We start from the raw sequence: 15,761 nt of genomic DNA, 5'->3' as shown, positions 1-15,761 counted from the left end.
GAGGGTTGACATTGGGGGTAGGTGGCGGGATGCGCGGGCGGACCTCAGGGTTCCCTGGAAGCCCTGCTGGAATCCACATGTCCTGACTTTCTGTTCAGTTCTCTTTCCGCCAACCCTCCCATCCCCCAGATAGAGTCTCTCCCAACCCCCATGAAAGGAAGGAGCCAAGACTCCAAAGACAGGTTCACAGCTGGCTGGCAGGCCCCGGAAAACAGGGGCATTTCACGGCACCTCTCTTTTTTTCCTCTTTTCTACCCCATCTGAGATCTGGGGCTCAGGTCCCCATCACGTCACCCCACTGTCTCCCCTCCTTCCGTGTACTAATCAGATAGCTGAGACCCAGCTTCCCCAGAGACGTTGCTTCCCCAAAAGTCCTCTCCAGTAGGGGCTGTTTATTCTCCAACACACCTGCCATGAGAAGATCCCCACCCCTGCCTCCAAACCTTTACTCCCCCAGGAATTAGGTAGCCGCCTCCCTGGACAGTCCCACCTTGCCCTAGCCTTATCCCTGACACCCACAGGCCCGTCCTGCATCACAGGAGAAGGGCGTCTGGGCCCAGCCTGGTCTGTTCTGCATCACTCACCATCCCTGTGGATGGTACCCGCAGCCCCGGCCCCTCCCTTCTTCTCCTTCTCATCTCCCACGACCTCCTTCACTCCTCTCCACCCACATAGGACCCACCTTGACCTTCGATGTCAGGTTGGAGGCCTCTTTTATGAACCTTCATCTACAGCCCCCTCTTGGCTGCCCCTCTCCCTCTGTCCCTGACCCTAATGGACTGCCACTGTGGACACATGGAGATGGTGTGGTGTCATCTGCTTAAACCTCATGGTCCATCTCTTTGGCCCATTTCTGTCAATACCTTTGTCCTCAATAGAATAGTGTCCCCAGAGATGCCCATGTCCTAATTCCCAGGACCTGTGAATGTGTCACCTTACATGGCAAAAGGGATGTTGCAGATGTGACTAAGATTAAGGATCTTGAGATGGGAAATTACCTTGGATTATCCAGGTGAGCCTAATATAATCACAAGGGTTCTTATAAAAGAGGGGCAGAAGGGTTGGAGTCAAGAGAAGCAGACATGACAATGGAAAGACAGGTCCGGGTGACAAGAGGAAGGGGCCTCGGATCCAGAGATGCAGGTGGCCTCTAGAAGCTGGAGAAAGCAAGGGAAGGAATTTTCTTCCAGAGCCTCCAGAAGGAATTTAGCCCTGCTTCCACCTTGATTTTAGATTTCTGACCTCCAGGACTGTAACATAATAAATCTGTGTTGTTTTAGGCAAGTAAGTTGCGGTAATTTGTTACAGCAGCAACAGGACACTCATACAACCTTCAGCTCCCCTTGTTTTTCCTTTGCTCCCACCCAGCAAACCCTAACTCTCCATCCATCTAGTCCCCCTCTGTCCCCCTCCCCTTCCCTGGTACTGTGGACCACAGCTTGAACCCCGACACTGGCTTCTTGGTGCTGTCGCTTCCACCGCCCGGCCCATCTCATTCCCCTGGGCTCATCCCAGCCTCCCCTCCATAGGGGTCGGCAAACAATGGCCCACAGGCCCGTCTGGCCTGCTGCTTGCTTTTGTATGGCCAGCAAGCCAAGAATGGCTTCTACGTGTTTCAATGCTTGAGAAAAAAAAATCAAAAGAAGCATCATATTTTGTAACACACACAAAAAATGAAATGAAATTCAGTTCTCAGCATCCACATTTTATGTTTTACGGGGACATAGCCACGCCCGTTCGTTCATTGTCCAACACTGCTTTCATGCTCTGGGGACAGAGTTGAGTAGTTGTGACAAAAACTGTACGGCCTTCAAAGCCTAAAATATTTACTGTCCGGCTTTCCCAGAACAAACGTGCTGATCCCTGACCGAGACCCCAGTCACGCTCACACCTCCATCTCACTGTCACATTGTCACTGGCCCGGCACTGCCTCCTAGGCTGCCAGCGTTTGCCAGGCTGCTCTCCATCTCGCGAGGGAAGCACCTTTCTCTGCCTCCTTGCATGGCTGACACTGTGTGTCCCTCCTCATCCGGGTCCAGGACAGACTCATCGATAAGCCTTCCTGATCCCCCACCTTAATGTCCTGGTGTCCCTTCTTGCTGCTTCCACAGTGCTTCATCCACCTCCTTTATAACATTTATCGTAATAGCTGATGCTTACTGGGCAGGTCGTGCATGCCAGACACCATCCCAAGCATTTCAGAGAGAGGAACTCTTCTTATCCTCACAATATGCCTAATGAGGTGGGTACTTCTGTTACCCCCATTTTACAGATGGGGAAACTGAGGTTCATAGATGTCAAGCAGCTAGCCCCAGGTCACAGAGCTGGGGAGTGGTGCAGGGGAGAGTCGAGCCAGGCTGTGTGACTTCAGGGCAAGGCACAGCTCTGCCACCAGACTGCGGTTAACTGAGGCCAAGGCCCTGGTCTTTCCATCTCTCTGACTCTGGGCTGAGCGCAAAATGGGTGCTCCCAGGGTGCTTGATGAACTGAGTTAAAATAAATGAAGGAGAACAGAAATGGAACGTTTTTGTTTTTGTTTTATTATCAGGTGGTTAAGGTACCTTGTTGGGGTGAAAATGTGAAAACCTTCAGGATGCTAAAGATTTGCATGGGGCATGCAACTTCTTAGATTAAAAAACAAGCAGTTCTTTTGTCTATTTGAGGCCAGTCGGAAGTCATCATCTGAGGACCCTCCCATGTGTCCCCGCCATGGGAAGGCCGAGGGGAGAGGGGTGGCCGGTTGTCTCTTACAGCCTGGACGTACAGCCTGGTTGTCCTGCTTGTCATGCCTGGCCTCCCCCATCACCCAGAGCGGCTTCCCCATCTGCTTCCTCCTCTGCCCCACGAGAAAAGGGGAATGGTTCATGGGAGGTCAGCAGAGTGGAGGCTGAGCTGTAATGGTGAAATGCCACCCAGGGAAGGGGATTGCGTCATGCCCCCTGTCCCCTCCTTCCGCTTTCCCTGAGGCTCAGCCTGGCATGTGCGGGGGCCTCTCTTCTTGGCCCCACCTGCCCAGGAGCTGACCCTGCCATTCCCTGCCCCAGCTACTCACAGCATAATCCCAGCAAAAGCTCCCCATTCACTGCTTGGCTACTGGGTACCGTGCACTGTGTACACAGACTCTCATCTTCCCATCAGCTCTGCAATGAAGATCTTGTTATATCCGCTCCGCAGGTGAGGCTTGGAGAGCATAAATAGACTGAATCGATGAAACCTCCTTCTTGAACCTCTTCTCAATTGCTACCACCTTGATACGTGCCGTGCTCGCTTCCCTTACTTTTTATGTATTTATTTTCACCAAGGTGTTACTTACATGCAGTAAAACCATAAATCCTGAACGTACAGCACAATACGTGTTTACAGTTGTGTACTTCTGTGTAACCACCACTCGGATCAACATTAAGGAACAAATCCCTCAGTCCAGGAAGTTCCTTTACATTTACCTCCCAATCTCCCCCTGAAGGTAACTTCCGTTTGGGTGTTGGTCTCCATAGATTAGTCTAGCATCTTCTAGAAGGGCATGTAAATGGAAGAATACATTCTGTACATTTTTTGTGTCTTCTGTTCAGCAGCATGTTTTTGAAATTCATCCAAGTCGTTGTTTCTATCAGCAATTTGCTCGTGTTTCTTGCTGAGTACAATTCCATCATAGGGATGGACCACAATCAGTGTATCTGTTGAGAGGCGTCAGGGTTGTTTCTGATGTTGCCTGTTAGGAATCGGGCGCCTGTGTGCATCCACGTGCACGTCTTTGTGTGAACATGTTTTCATTTCTCTTGGGTGGAACGGCTAGTGATAGGATCTTCCACGTGGAACTTTATAAGGAACTGCCCTCTCTCCCCTCCACCTTCCCCTTCCTGATGCCAAAAAGGCTTCCAGATTTGGAGCAGAGAAGCAGTTCAAATCCCAGACTTGCCTTTAGGAGCTGAGAACCTGGATCCACTTACTGGTTTCATCTACTCTGTGGAATGGGGATGATAATTTCCCCACCACGGGGTTCCAGGGAGGATTGATTACCTGCGATACCAATCATGAAAAGTCTGGTTCAATAAATATGATTTCCCTTTTTTTTTTTTCATCCTTGGAGCTGTGCTATGGTGATTTTAACAGCAGGCAACTAGAAATGAAATAATTCAGTGAAATGACTGGGAACAAAAACACAGTGGCCCCCAGAATTTAGGCATAATCAATGATTTCCATTCTACTTACACAGGCTTTGGGGCCTCGTATTCAACCATCCACCTTACAGAGTGTTGGGCAAGTAAGGTAAACACAGCTAGGTCAACACTGCCTCCTGGGAAGAGGGTCTGCACAGAGCAAACAGTGAGGACGTGTGTTTTCTAGGCCTTCCTCTGCCCTCGTCCTCCACCTCTGGCCTCCAGGGGGTAAAGGGGAAGCAGGTGGGGGAGGCTGTGTAAGTGACTCAGCTTCAGGCGCTGGAAACTGAGGGGAAGGGACTCAGGGCAGCGTGGCCTCCTCCCGTGGGCTGGAGCTTCAGGCCTATCAGGGAGGTTGGCACCGTTCAAGGGGTCGAAGGTAAACTCTTTGCGCATGCGCACACGCACACACGCACGCGCACACACGTGCACACACATGCGCGCACACACGCAGACGTGTTATCCCCATCCCCACATGGGACTTGGGGCTCCCCTTTCTTGTACGCAGAGCTCTGGAAAAATCGTGGTCCTGACACTGCTTGGGTCAGTGTGGACTTTGGCAAGAAGGTGGGATTTGGGGACAGTCAGAGTTGGCTTCAGTTCACTGTGGACAAGTTACTTAACCCCTCATGGCTTCACTGTCCTTATCCGTAAATGGGGATTTTGGTTCCAGGGTCGTAGGGTGACTTTTAGGGTAGAAATCAGTGAATATATGTAAAGGGCTGGTATGTCGTGGACACTCAGTAAATATTGATTCCCCTTCTCTTCCCTCTTGGTCTTTCGGTTTGGTTTGAACATGAGGAAATAAGAGAATAATGCCATTCGCAATACACTGTAGAGGGTAAGAACCTATCTATGTAGCAACTAAAGAATATGCATAGAGGGCTCTGGAAGGAGACAAACTCCGGATTATCACCCTGGAATGACGCACACTTACCAGCTGGGGTGAATTTTACTTCCTCTTTCTGCGTATTCCTGTGTGTTGCTGTTTTCACAACAAGAATGGGTGGCTTCTATGACAAAAAATACATCTTCGGTTCTTTATAACTTAACAACCAAACAGAAGGATGCTGTATTCACATAGGTGACAGTTTCTTGCAGGGTCTTTGAAAAACGAGATTGCCCCAAGGACATCTCTTTTACCACTATGGCTTTCTTCCAAATGCCCTACCTCTTGGACGTCTGCCTGATGGAGTGGAAAGGCTTCCATGTGGAGTCAGATGGTACAGGGCTCAATTCTAGTCGACTGTTTACTAACTGCGGGACCTTATGAAAATTACTTAATCTCTGTGAGCCCAGCAATGAAATAGCGATCGTGTCTACTTTGGATTTTTTGGGGGAGCTCTGAATGAGATGCCGGTGTACAGCCCAAGCATATAGAAACGCCTTAATGAATGCAGTGGCAATTTTCCTCCCATACAATGTTCAGGTCACAGTCTTCGTGGATATTGCCTCTGGCAGCCTCACAACAGCCCTGTGGAACAGTCACTGCCTGTTATCATCTCGCTCTGCAGATGAGCAACCGAAACTCAGATAATTTAAGCGACTTGCCCAGTTCTGCCCTGGAACACCAGCAGCGTTCCTCCTTCTCTGTTTGTATGTTACAAGGTATATATTATGCACACTATGGCCACGTCATATTTTGGCTTTGACCCTGGTGCCTGGAGAGGTTGTAAGGTCTGTGTTTGTCGTTCACTTATCCTCTTGCAGTTTGCACCACGTATGTTTCTTCTCATCAGAGATTGGAGACCGCCTTCGGATTATTGTTATAGCCTCATTGATAAGGAATGACTCTGGGAAATCCAATATTTTTGCATGTAAAGAACATCTTCAGGGCTTCCCTGGTGGCGCAGTGGTTGAGAGTCCACCTGCCGATGCAGGGGACGCAGGTTCGTGCCCCGGTCCGGGAAGATCCCACATGCCGCGGAGCGGCTGGGCCCGTGAGCCATGGCCGCTGAGCCTGCGCGTCCGGAGCCTGTGCTCTGCAACGGAAGAGGCCACAACAGTGAGAGGCCCGCGTACCTCAAAAAAAAAGCTTCAAAATGCAAAATCGGCACCCATCAAGATCCTTGTTCAGATTTTTTGTCGTAATATCTAATTGTATTGGTCATCTGGTCAACTAGGCAAGTTGGAGCTGTTCTCCCAAACTGTGGGCAGCCATGACTCACAACAACATATGTGACAAAGGCTTGAATAAGCCTAATGGGCTGATGCATCTCTATTAGTAAAATGAAAAAGTAGTACCTCCAAAGCATGTTTCTTCATTTATTTATAAATTATATACATGTATGACTGCCCTGATGCGTTATTTGCCTTAATGAAACAAATACAAACAGACATTTTAAGGAGGAGATAAAGATATTAATAAAATTTTACAATATTTTTTCTGTGCTTTAACAGATCCATTGGGTCTATTTGCGTACCCAGGGATTAGGCAGGGAAAGCAATTTATGGCTGCAGAAATCTGGAGCTGGGGCATCAAAAAGTAGGTAACAGCACTGGAAATCCACATGGATATTAACATGAACAATGCAAAATGTGACTTTAATAAGTTCTATTTGCTCAAAAATGCATGGACACAGCTTAAATCCAAAGTATAAGGTCGGTCAAATCATTGGGAATATAGATTTGGGAGCCTAATGTATTTTCCAGAAATGTGAGTTGGCCCACTTAAGCCTGACCACAAGTTTTCCTTGCAATTGGTGGATCTGCCATTTCCCAGAGTTTGGGCACAGAGCCTGACCTGCCAGAATGGCTTTGGTACTTGCCCTTTTTGGCCCCTTTCCCTAGAATATTCTCCCCCTGGGTGTCCTCATGGATGGCCCTACAGTGTATTGAAGTCATGTCTCAAATGGGCCTCCACAGAGAATGCTTTCCTTGGCCACCCCATCTGAAATATCAGCCCTCCTAATTATGACACAATGTCTTTGAGCTGCTCTGTTTGTCTTCATGGCACTAATCACTACCTGACATTATATTGTATATCTATATTTACATTATGTATTTTATTTGTTAATTGTAATATATATATTTGCTAATTTGTTTATGTCTGTCTCTCTCACTGGGCTATAAGTCTTTTATAAACATGACACATTGGTTTGCCCATTGCTGTATCCCCTAGAACAATAACTAGTATATTGTAAGAGTTCAAAAAAAATTTATTGCATGATTGTACTAGTGGAATTAAACTCTTAAATGCCAATGTAATCAGGCATAATTTGTTTTCAGGACCATACCCTGCACTTAAAACGCAGTTTAATAATTTTGGCACAATCTGAGGTCTGAATTCTAAAGGCAGTTGCAAAAACTTAGAGCACCATTCCCGCTAGAGTGTAGCGTGCATAAAGGCAGAGACCAGGTCTGGCTTGTTCTGTCCTGAGTCCCCAGCCAAGATCACTAACACTAGCTGTTGCAATAACTTCCAAATCGCAGGGTCTTAGCACAGGAATGTTAGGGATCCTTCTCCATATCATAGTTACACCTTCTGGAAACATGGCCTCCACGGGTCAGGGAAAGAGAAAGCAGACACACTAGCTCCTAACTCCATTGGCCTGGAAGCCACACACTTCACTCTGCTCACTGCCCATTGGCCACAGGACCCTCACCTTACTGCAAGGGCAGCTGGGAAATGAAGAGGAGCCTGTAGATACTTGTGACTGTTAACATCTTGGCCACATCCAGCCTCTGGTCCAGTGCCTGGCATATCTATCAGAGCCACTGGAGAAATAATTGATGAATGTATTTATAACCTTTAACTTTCATGCATAAACTCTTCTGAAACTGTGACTTGTCTTCTACCCAACACTTTGGTAATTCTTGAGGGTTTGCCATTCTCCTGAGCTCAGGGCAGTTCTGAAATAGGTCTCCAGCTGTGATTTTCTAAGTCATGCCTGTAGATGTAGTGTGAGTTCCTGCATGCCTGAACTCATGAACGAATCAACAAAAAATGCTCTTGGTACTTTCCCCTGCAACTTTAAGTTCAGTATATTAAACCGTCACACCAGGACAGAACTATACGTCTGGGAGCCATTAGGATGCTAACGGGTTGGATCTCTCAGAGCCCTGGAGCTATAAAGCCTTTAATCTGAGGAAGTCGCTGAGTAAATACCTTTATTCCACAGCCTACAATTTTCTGTTTTGCTCCAACTTCTTTCCTTTGCTGCTTAAATTTGGTTTTAGTAAAGTCCCTAGCCGGAAACCAGCTGATTACCTTGATTTTGTCTACCACGCTGCAATCAGTCTGAGCAGCAAATTTCAGTGTATCGTTCCAGATGAATCTTCCCACGGAGGCTAGGAGCACCACCTTGATCTTATGATTTATTTGAAATTATTATTATTTCTCCCTTTTAAAGTGTACTGATGGGCCTTAGCATATTAGCTGTGCACGCATGATCATTTGAAATCTCCGTGTCCCTTTAGTTTTTTGGGTTAGTGCCATCCTGTGATGGGCTGTGAGTCATTACGGTAAGTTTAATATCCTTGGTGTGTGGGTACACACATTCGTACACACACACACGCACAGGAGTTTAGTGCCTGGCATTCTAAGCACCTTGGAAATTACGTCTACTCTGCATTTGTAACTAGGGGAGAAGGCTGGCTGCTCAACATGGGCCGCAAGGAAGCGTGTAATGGAAGAAAAGGAGCAGCGACATATTGTCCTCCCAGATGCGCTATGTCTGGTCTTGATGTCAAGAAGTTTAGCAAGTGGTAAGAGCCAATTCCGGAATTCCCCTGCTTCCCAGGTCTAGCCAATGGCTGACTTTACATCCTTTCATGCTGGCAACTGGAGGAACACATGCATCACAGACCTGAACTGAGCAGCATTTATAAGGCTGGGCCACTTTATGGGCAAAGGACCTGAAGAGACATTTTTCCAAGGAAGACATACTGATGGCCAACAGGTGCATGAAAAGATGCTCAACATGACTAATCATCAGGGAACGCTAATCAACACCACAGTGAGATGTCACTTCACACCCGTTAAATGGCTATTGTCAAAAAGATAAGACATAGGGCTTCCCTAGTGGCGCAGTGGTTGAGAGTTCACCTGCCGATGCAGGGGACACGGGTTCGTGCCCCGGTCCGGGAAAATCCCGCATGCCGCGGAGCAGCTGGGCCTATGAGCCATGGCCGCTGAGCCTGCGCGTCCGGAGCCTGTGCTCCGCAACGGGAGAGACCACAGCAGTCAGAGGCCCGTGTACCGCAAAAAAAAAAAAAAAAAAAAGATAAGACATAAATGTTGGTGGAGAAAAGGGAACGCTCATGCACTGTCGGTAGAAACGTAAATTGGTGTGGCCGCTATGAAAAACAGTATGGAGGTTCCCCCAAAAACTAAAAATAGAGCTACCATATGATCCAGCAATTCCACTGTTGAGTGCATTTCCAAGGAAATGAAATCAGTATCTCAAAAAGACATCTGTGCTCCCACGTCCACTGCAGCAGTATGCACAATAGGCAAGATATGGAAACAACCTAAGTGAGTGTGGACAGGTAAACGATAAAGAAAATGGAATCTATGTGAATGTATAGATAAACCTGTAATCAACTCACATGAGAGAGAAATTTTGTCATTAAGTCACTGCAGTTACGGAGGTTGTTTCTTGCTGAAGCATAACCTAAACTGTTCTGACTAATACAATATAACATTGATAATTTTCTGAAACCACCTCATGCTACAGCTTGGTTCTTCTTTTTTTTTTTTTTTTTTTTTTTGCGGTACGCGGGCCTCTCACTGCTGTAGCCTCTCCCGCTGCGGAGCACAGACCCTGGACGCGCAGGCTCAGCCGCTCCACGGCATGTGGGATCTTCCCGGACCAGGGCACGAACCCGTGTCTCCTGCATCGGCAGGCGGACTCTCAACCACTGCGCCACCAGGGAAGCCCACAGCTTGGTTCTTCTTGTCACTATAGAATTCCTGTTATTACAAGTGTCATTTTAATTAAAATAATAAACCTCTTATTTACCTGGAAGTGGTCAGGGTTATTACTTTGGATTTCAGCAAACCAAAAATAGGAATAATGATTTCTTATGTTTGATGTAAGACTAGACGGTAAGCCTTATTAATCCATTCATGGGCGTATGATTTCAACTTTTATGTTTTAAGATAAAACCTCTCAAAATTATTGTACCTGCAGGTGAGTTGGTTCTATTTTCCTGTGTGATGGCTTCTCAGGTAATTAATTCTTTTTCTATAGAATCTCAGGCGCATCACACTTGGGGTTAGATGGCCTCTATAAAAGTTGTATAGGATCTATTTCAACAACTCCCCAAGTGAGGCTGATTGCAAATGTCTGGACCATGAACAAATATTTGGGAACAGCTAATGTAGGTGATATGTCTGGAAAAGTGAAATGAGGGCCGGCTGAAATGTCAAATGATTGATTCCTGATTTATGCTCCAATCTGTCGACCTTCCATCTCCCTCCGTGACAACTCTTCTTCCTTTCTGCCTTCCCTATTTCTGTGAACAAGGCCACTGACATTCATCAGCTCACCCCTACACAGTTCTTATGTGTACGTCATAGTACGTTAATCATTGGCCCAGGCTGACTCTTGAGAAACACTCTAAGTTACATAGCTGCTATTTCTCCATCCGTTTTCTCAACTTTTTTACAAGTACCAAGTCAGAGCCTTGCAAACCGACATCCACATCTGGACATCTGCTTGTGAACACTGGACACTGCTTTCTAGCAGTGACGACCCTTGACTGAATCTACCTGAAGGTATTAGCCTCCCAGTTGCAGTCTGAGCTGTGGCGGTTTAAGTAACTCAGTTCGTAGATGTGCACAGAAAACACATCATGGCTGGAACTGAGCTGCACTGGTTGATAAATAACCAAGACAGACTTCTGAAGGTCGACCAGCAAAATCTATGTCTCAAACACAAGTTAGGCTTGAAGAGCACTGCAGTGTTTAGATCCCAGCAGCCAGGGACCTTACTCAATGACTCTGGGTAACAACTGTCATGAAGTAACTGCAAACAGTGTTTGACTCCAAGTCCTGCCCTGAGGAATGGCTGGAATTCCAAAGATCCCTACTCAGTGGCTGACCTTCTATCTTTCCCTTGGCAGTGAGCTAGGTGATTGGCACATTGCTCCTGGAAGCTATGAATCCCCTACTGAGAATCAATGCCTCTCTTCTTTAACTTATTGGTGATGCCTCTTTGGCATGCTGTCATGCCCCGGTCTAATGCTACCTCTTTCGTGTTTCCTCATCTAGAAGAGATCACACCAGTCTCTGAAATCTTAGTAGTTTCATTCTGAGTTGTTTTATGAGTAACCTGAGTTCAGGGACTAGACGAGGTACCAACCCCTTAGCAGATTACCAACATTAGCCCCACCTCTTCCAGGGACCTCGGGTCTCTGTTCTGTGTGTTTACACCCTGGGTCCCTGGATGCCAACTGCTTCCCCATGGGATGAGATTGGTTCCCTATTTAGCTGAGCAGACTCACTCTCCCTACAAGGGGACTCCGTTTCCTGAGGGAATGATGGCCAGGAGAGACCAGAGTGAAATGACTCGAAACTTTTCCAGTATGTCTTGTGTGTTCCGGTGTTGCGTTCCGCACGTTGAGCTCCCAACTCCACCTCCCATTACCCCACGGAGAGAACAGAGATTCCCTTTGTCTCATATCACAAACCACATTATCATTACATAAGGGAAAGGATGACTGCAGGAACCTGCTTATTCACCTTTGTGCATCCCAGGGTACCTGCTGCAGAGTTTGGCAGGAAGATGTCATGTTTGTTAGCCGAGGGGCATGATCAAGTGGAGAGGGAAACATTGATGGTGCGGGGGTGAGAGGAGAGAATTGCTGGAGCGTGGTCCGTGGGTTGATGGAGGAGGTGGGTCTTGTACACAAGTAGAGGTGTTGGCCTTGGCTGGGAGCACAGATGCTTCATCCATGGTTATGCTACGGGGAAGGAAGAGTTTAAGGACATATCTGTAAGAAAGTAGAAAAATGTTGAGCTGGAACCTTGTAGAAGTTCTCTTTTGATTGTTTCAATTTTCTCAATGCAGCAAGAAATAAAGTCATCAGCCTAGGACCACAATGGGGAGATTGTTTTAGAAATCTTAGGAGAGAGGTGAAAGTATGAAATAGTCACAGGAAATGGGGAAGAATGGATTAGAGATACATAGTGTAATTTCTGAGTGGTGAGGGGTCCCTTGTGTTTATGTGTTTATAGCGTAAAGTGGAGGAACGGCCAGTCACTATGGCCGTGTGTGTTTTTTTCCATCTCCTTCAGCTGTACAGCTGCACACAAGGAGTAGATGAAGGGCAGGATTTTATCAGGGTTTGATTTTGCTAGAATGACAAAGAGAGAAAGGAGCATGTTAGTTGAGGGATTATAATGAAGATTACACAGTCATTGGTAAATACGAGATGAAGGGCGTGACCATGGGAGTGTGTGTCTTAGACAGAAGGGAGGGAAGCATCACTATAGGGGAGGAGAAGGTCCAGGGACTGGAAAGTTCAGATTATGCAGGTATTGAAATTGTCAAGAATTTAAAAAGGAGTGCTGGAGTGACAATGAACCAGTAGCTAAAACATCTGCAAGAAAGATAAACAGATAAATGTTATGTCATGAAGGAAACTAACAAGGGACTAAAATGGATAGTAAGGGTGTGTATGGGAATCCACTTTTGGTCAGGTGTTCAGGGAATCATTTATGAAGCAGTGAAATCGAGTCAATACCTATGGGCTAAAGACTGAAGGTGAAATAAGCAAAGGACAGAGTAGCAAGTGTAAAGGCCCTGAGGCAGGACAGAGGTTATGCCAGGACTTACAGGAAAACTCGTGTGGCTGGGACATAATTGCAAGTGGGAATATGGTGGGAGATACTTGTTGGAGAGACGAAAGGCAGAGAATAGCAGTACACATTGTGAACCCCATACTCCAATATGGATTTCTTTAAACTCACCAAAAAAAAGCCTAACAAGCACTGGGCCTTCTTTTTCATGGTAGGCGGTTCAGGGCGCAGCAACGTGTCTTTTGCCTTGGAGATCTGGCCCATGTATCCTGACATGGGCCAGACCACTGAGTGCCCAGAGGCTCCTATGTGGTGGCAGGCCTCTGACTGCCTGTAGTAGGCGTATGTATCACTAAGGCAGCTAAAATACTCGCTATTTCCTGCTCTTTGGATGCAGTCAGCATGGTGTCATCAATGTTATAAATCAGGGTGATTATGTTTACAATACTCCAGAGTCATTCTCCGACATCCATTTGACTTCTGCACAGGCCAAACTGGGGAGGAACTGGGTCTGGAGTCAGAAAACAAGCATCCCAGTTGAGCTGTGGCACTAGTTCCATGGGTAACCTTAGCAGGGTGCATCCCCAGACTGGACTTCAGGGTAGAATTGGGTGAGTCTTTAGTGGTTGCTCCCACTTTGCCTACATGGAAGAGCATCCCCTGCTGGAGGGGTGAGGGAAACAGAAAGGAAATATTGCAGGAATTTTGCAGGCTGGGCAGGGACCAAGGGATCTGGATAAGACAAGGAAAGGGCCTGAGACACAGCCTGCACCTACCCTTGGTCACCCATTTCATTTGGATGGTGACAAAAGCTTTCCAATAGAGATCAGCTCAGGAAGTCTTCTGAGGCAGAATAGAGTTCAAGTCTCAGCTCCAAACACTAACAAACTCGGAGATCTTGTTGAGTTTTGAAACCTCCCTGGACCTCATTTTTCTCTTTGGGAAAATGAGATGACAATAATACTTACCTCTTAGGGTTGTGTGAGGATTAACCAGGAGATCACGCAGGTAAAACATCTAGCGGGGCGCAAATTGTCAACTCCTTTGCGGTATGCGGGCCTCTCATTGCTGTGGCCTCTCCCGTTGCGGAGCACAGGCTCTGGACGTGCAGGCTCAGCGGCCATGGCTCACGGGCCCAGCCGCTCCGCGGCATGTGGGATCCTCCCGGACCCGGGCACAAACCCGTGTCCCTTGCATCGACAGGCGGACTCTCAACCACTGCGCCACAAGGGAAGCCCAAATTGTCAACTATTAACGCATGGTAACTATGGTGGTTGTGGTCTCCCTGCCTCCCACTTAACCTTCCTTTCAATCCATCCCCCACCCTGCGGTCAGAGATCTTTTGAAAACGAGTACTGCTCATTTACCATTACCACTGTCACCCCACCACTTCAAATCTCCAATGATTTCATTTAGTCAAAAGAATCAAGTCCAATATTCTCAGCGTCAGCAGCCTTGTTGGCAGGACTTCTGGTTCTGACCGTGATGGAAGAACTGGCATTACATTTACCCTTTTCCCCATGACAAAAGCACGATAAACATTTGTGTAGGAAAAGAAGCAACTAATCACTGCAGGACTACGATCTTTATAACCCTAAGAGATGGGAAGCAAACGACACGAGCCCACACTCACTCCAGTTTTCTCCCCAACACTATTTTCCGAATTATTATGCAGGAAACAGCCCAAGGAGTGATGGTTTCACTCCATGGACAATACAGAAATTTGGATTAAGAGTTGCCAGGGTGGCTGGGACTTTTGGTTCAGAGTTAGTATTGTCCAAATTCAAGGAAAAATGCAGAAACTTTGCCCTTGAATAGGTCCATTCCACCTCATCCTCACACACACCACGCTGTTATAGTCATTGTAATATAGTCATTATATGTCATCCATTATAGTCTACCTACACTAATCCCCACAAGAAAATGCTAGAATTTTAGCTTTAAATAGGCATAGCTATTTTGAACAGAGGAAAAAATAAGTTCTTTTGTTACCCATTTATTTACAAATTTAGAAGATTTGTTCCTGAAGATAGTTTCCCTCCGGTATCATCCTGAAGAACTTCCTGTCGTTTCTGGTGGCAATGAGCTCTTTTAGTTTTTCTTTATCTGCACATTTCATCATTTTGCCTTTATTCTTGAAGGATGTTTTCTCTCTATCTACAATTCTGGGTCACCGATCCTTTTCTTTTAAAGGTTGTCTTAAAATCCTTTCCACTGTCTTCTTGCCTCCCTGGTTCTGATGAGATGTCTGTGAAAATTCATATTGTTATGATGTATCATTTTGTTTCTGGCCACTTTCAAGCTTTTCTCTCTAATTTTGGTCTTCAGCAGTTGGACTGTTATGTGCCTAGGCATGATTTATTTAAGTTTAATTCTTACTCATCCCATTTGAGTTTCATTGAGATTCTTGACTCTGTACATTCATGACTTCCACCAAATTTTGGAAATTTGGGCTACTGTATATTTTCTGTTCTCTTCTCTCTCTTTCTCATGCTTCTGGTACTCTAATTTTTGATATCTTAAATCTTTTGATATTGTAACAAATGTTCTTAAGACTCTGATCATTTTAAAAATCTGTTTTCTTTCTCTTCATGAGATTGGATAATTTTTACTGATGTATTTATTTTCAAGTTATATATAGATTATTCTTCTGTCATTTCCATTCTGCTATTAAGGTCATTTGGTGAATTTTAATTTTAGATAGTGCATTTTTCAGTACAAGAATTTTCACTTTGTTACTTCTTACTCCCTCTCTCTTTCCTGAAATTTCCCATTTTTGATTCCAATTGTCATTTTGCTCAGTGAGCATCATTATACCAGTTGCTTTAAAGTCATTGGCTCTTTGTGTTTTGAGTAAT

Source organism: Lagenorhynchus albirostris, chromosome 1, assembly GCF_949774975.1.
Source record: "Lagenorhynchus albirostris chromosome 1, mLagAlb1.1, whole genome shotgun sequence".
NCBI lineage: Eukaryota > Metazoa > Chordata > Mammalia > Artiodactyla > Delphinidae > Lagenorhynchus > Lagenorhynchus albirostris.
The sequence above is the reverse complement of the archived record's forward strand: the minus strand, read 5'-3'. Positions refer to the sequence as shown.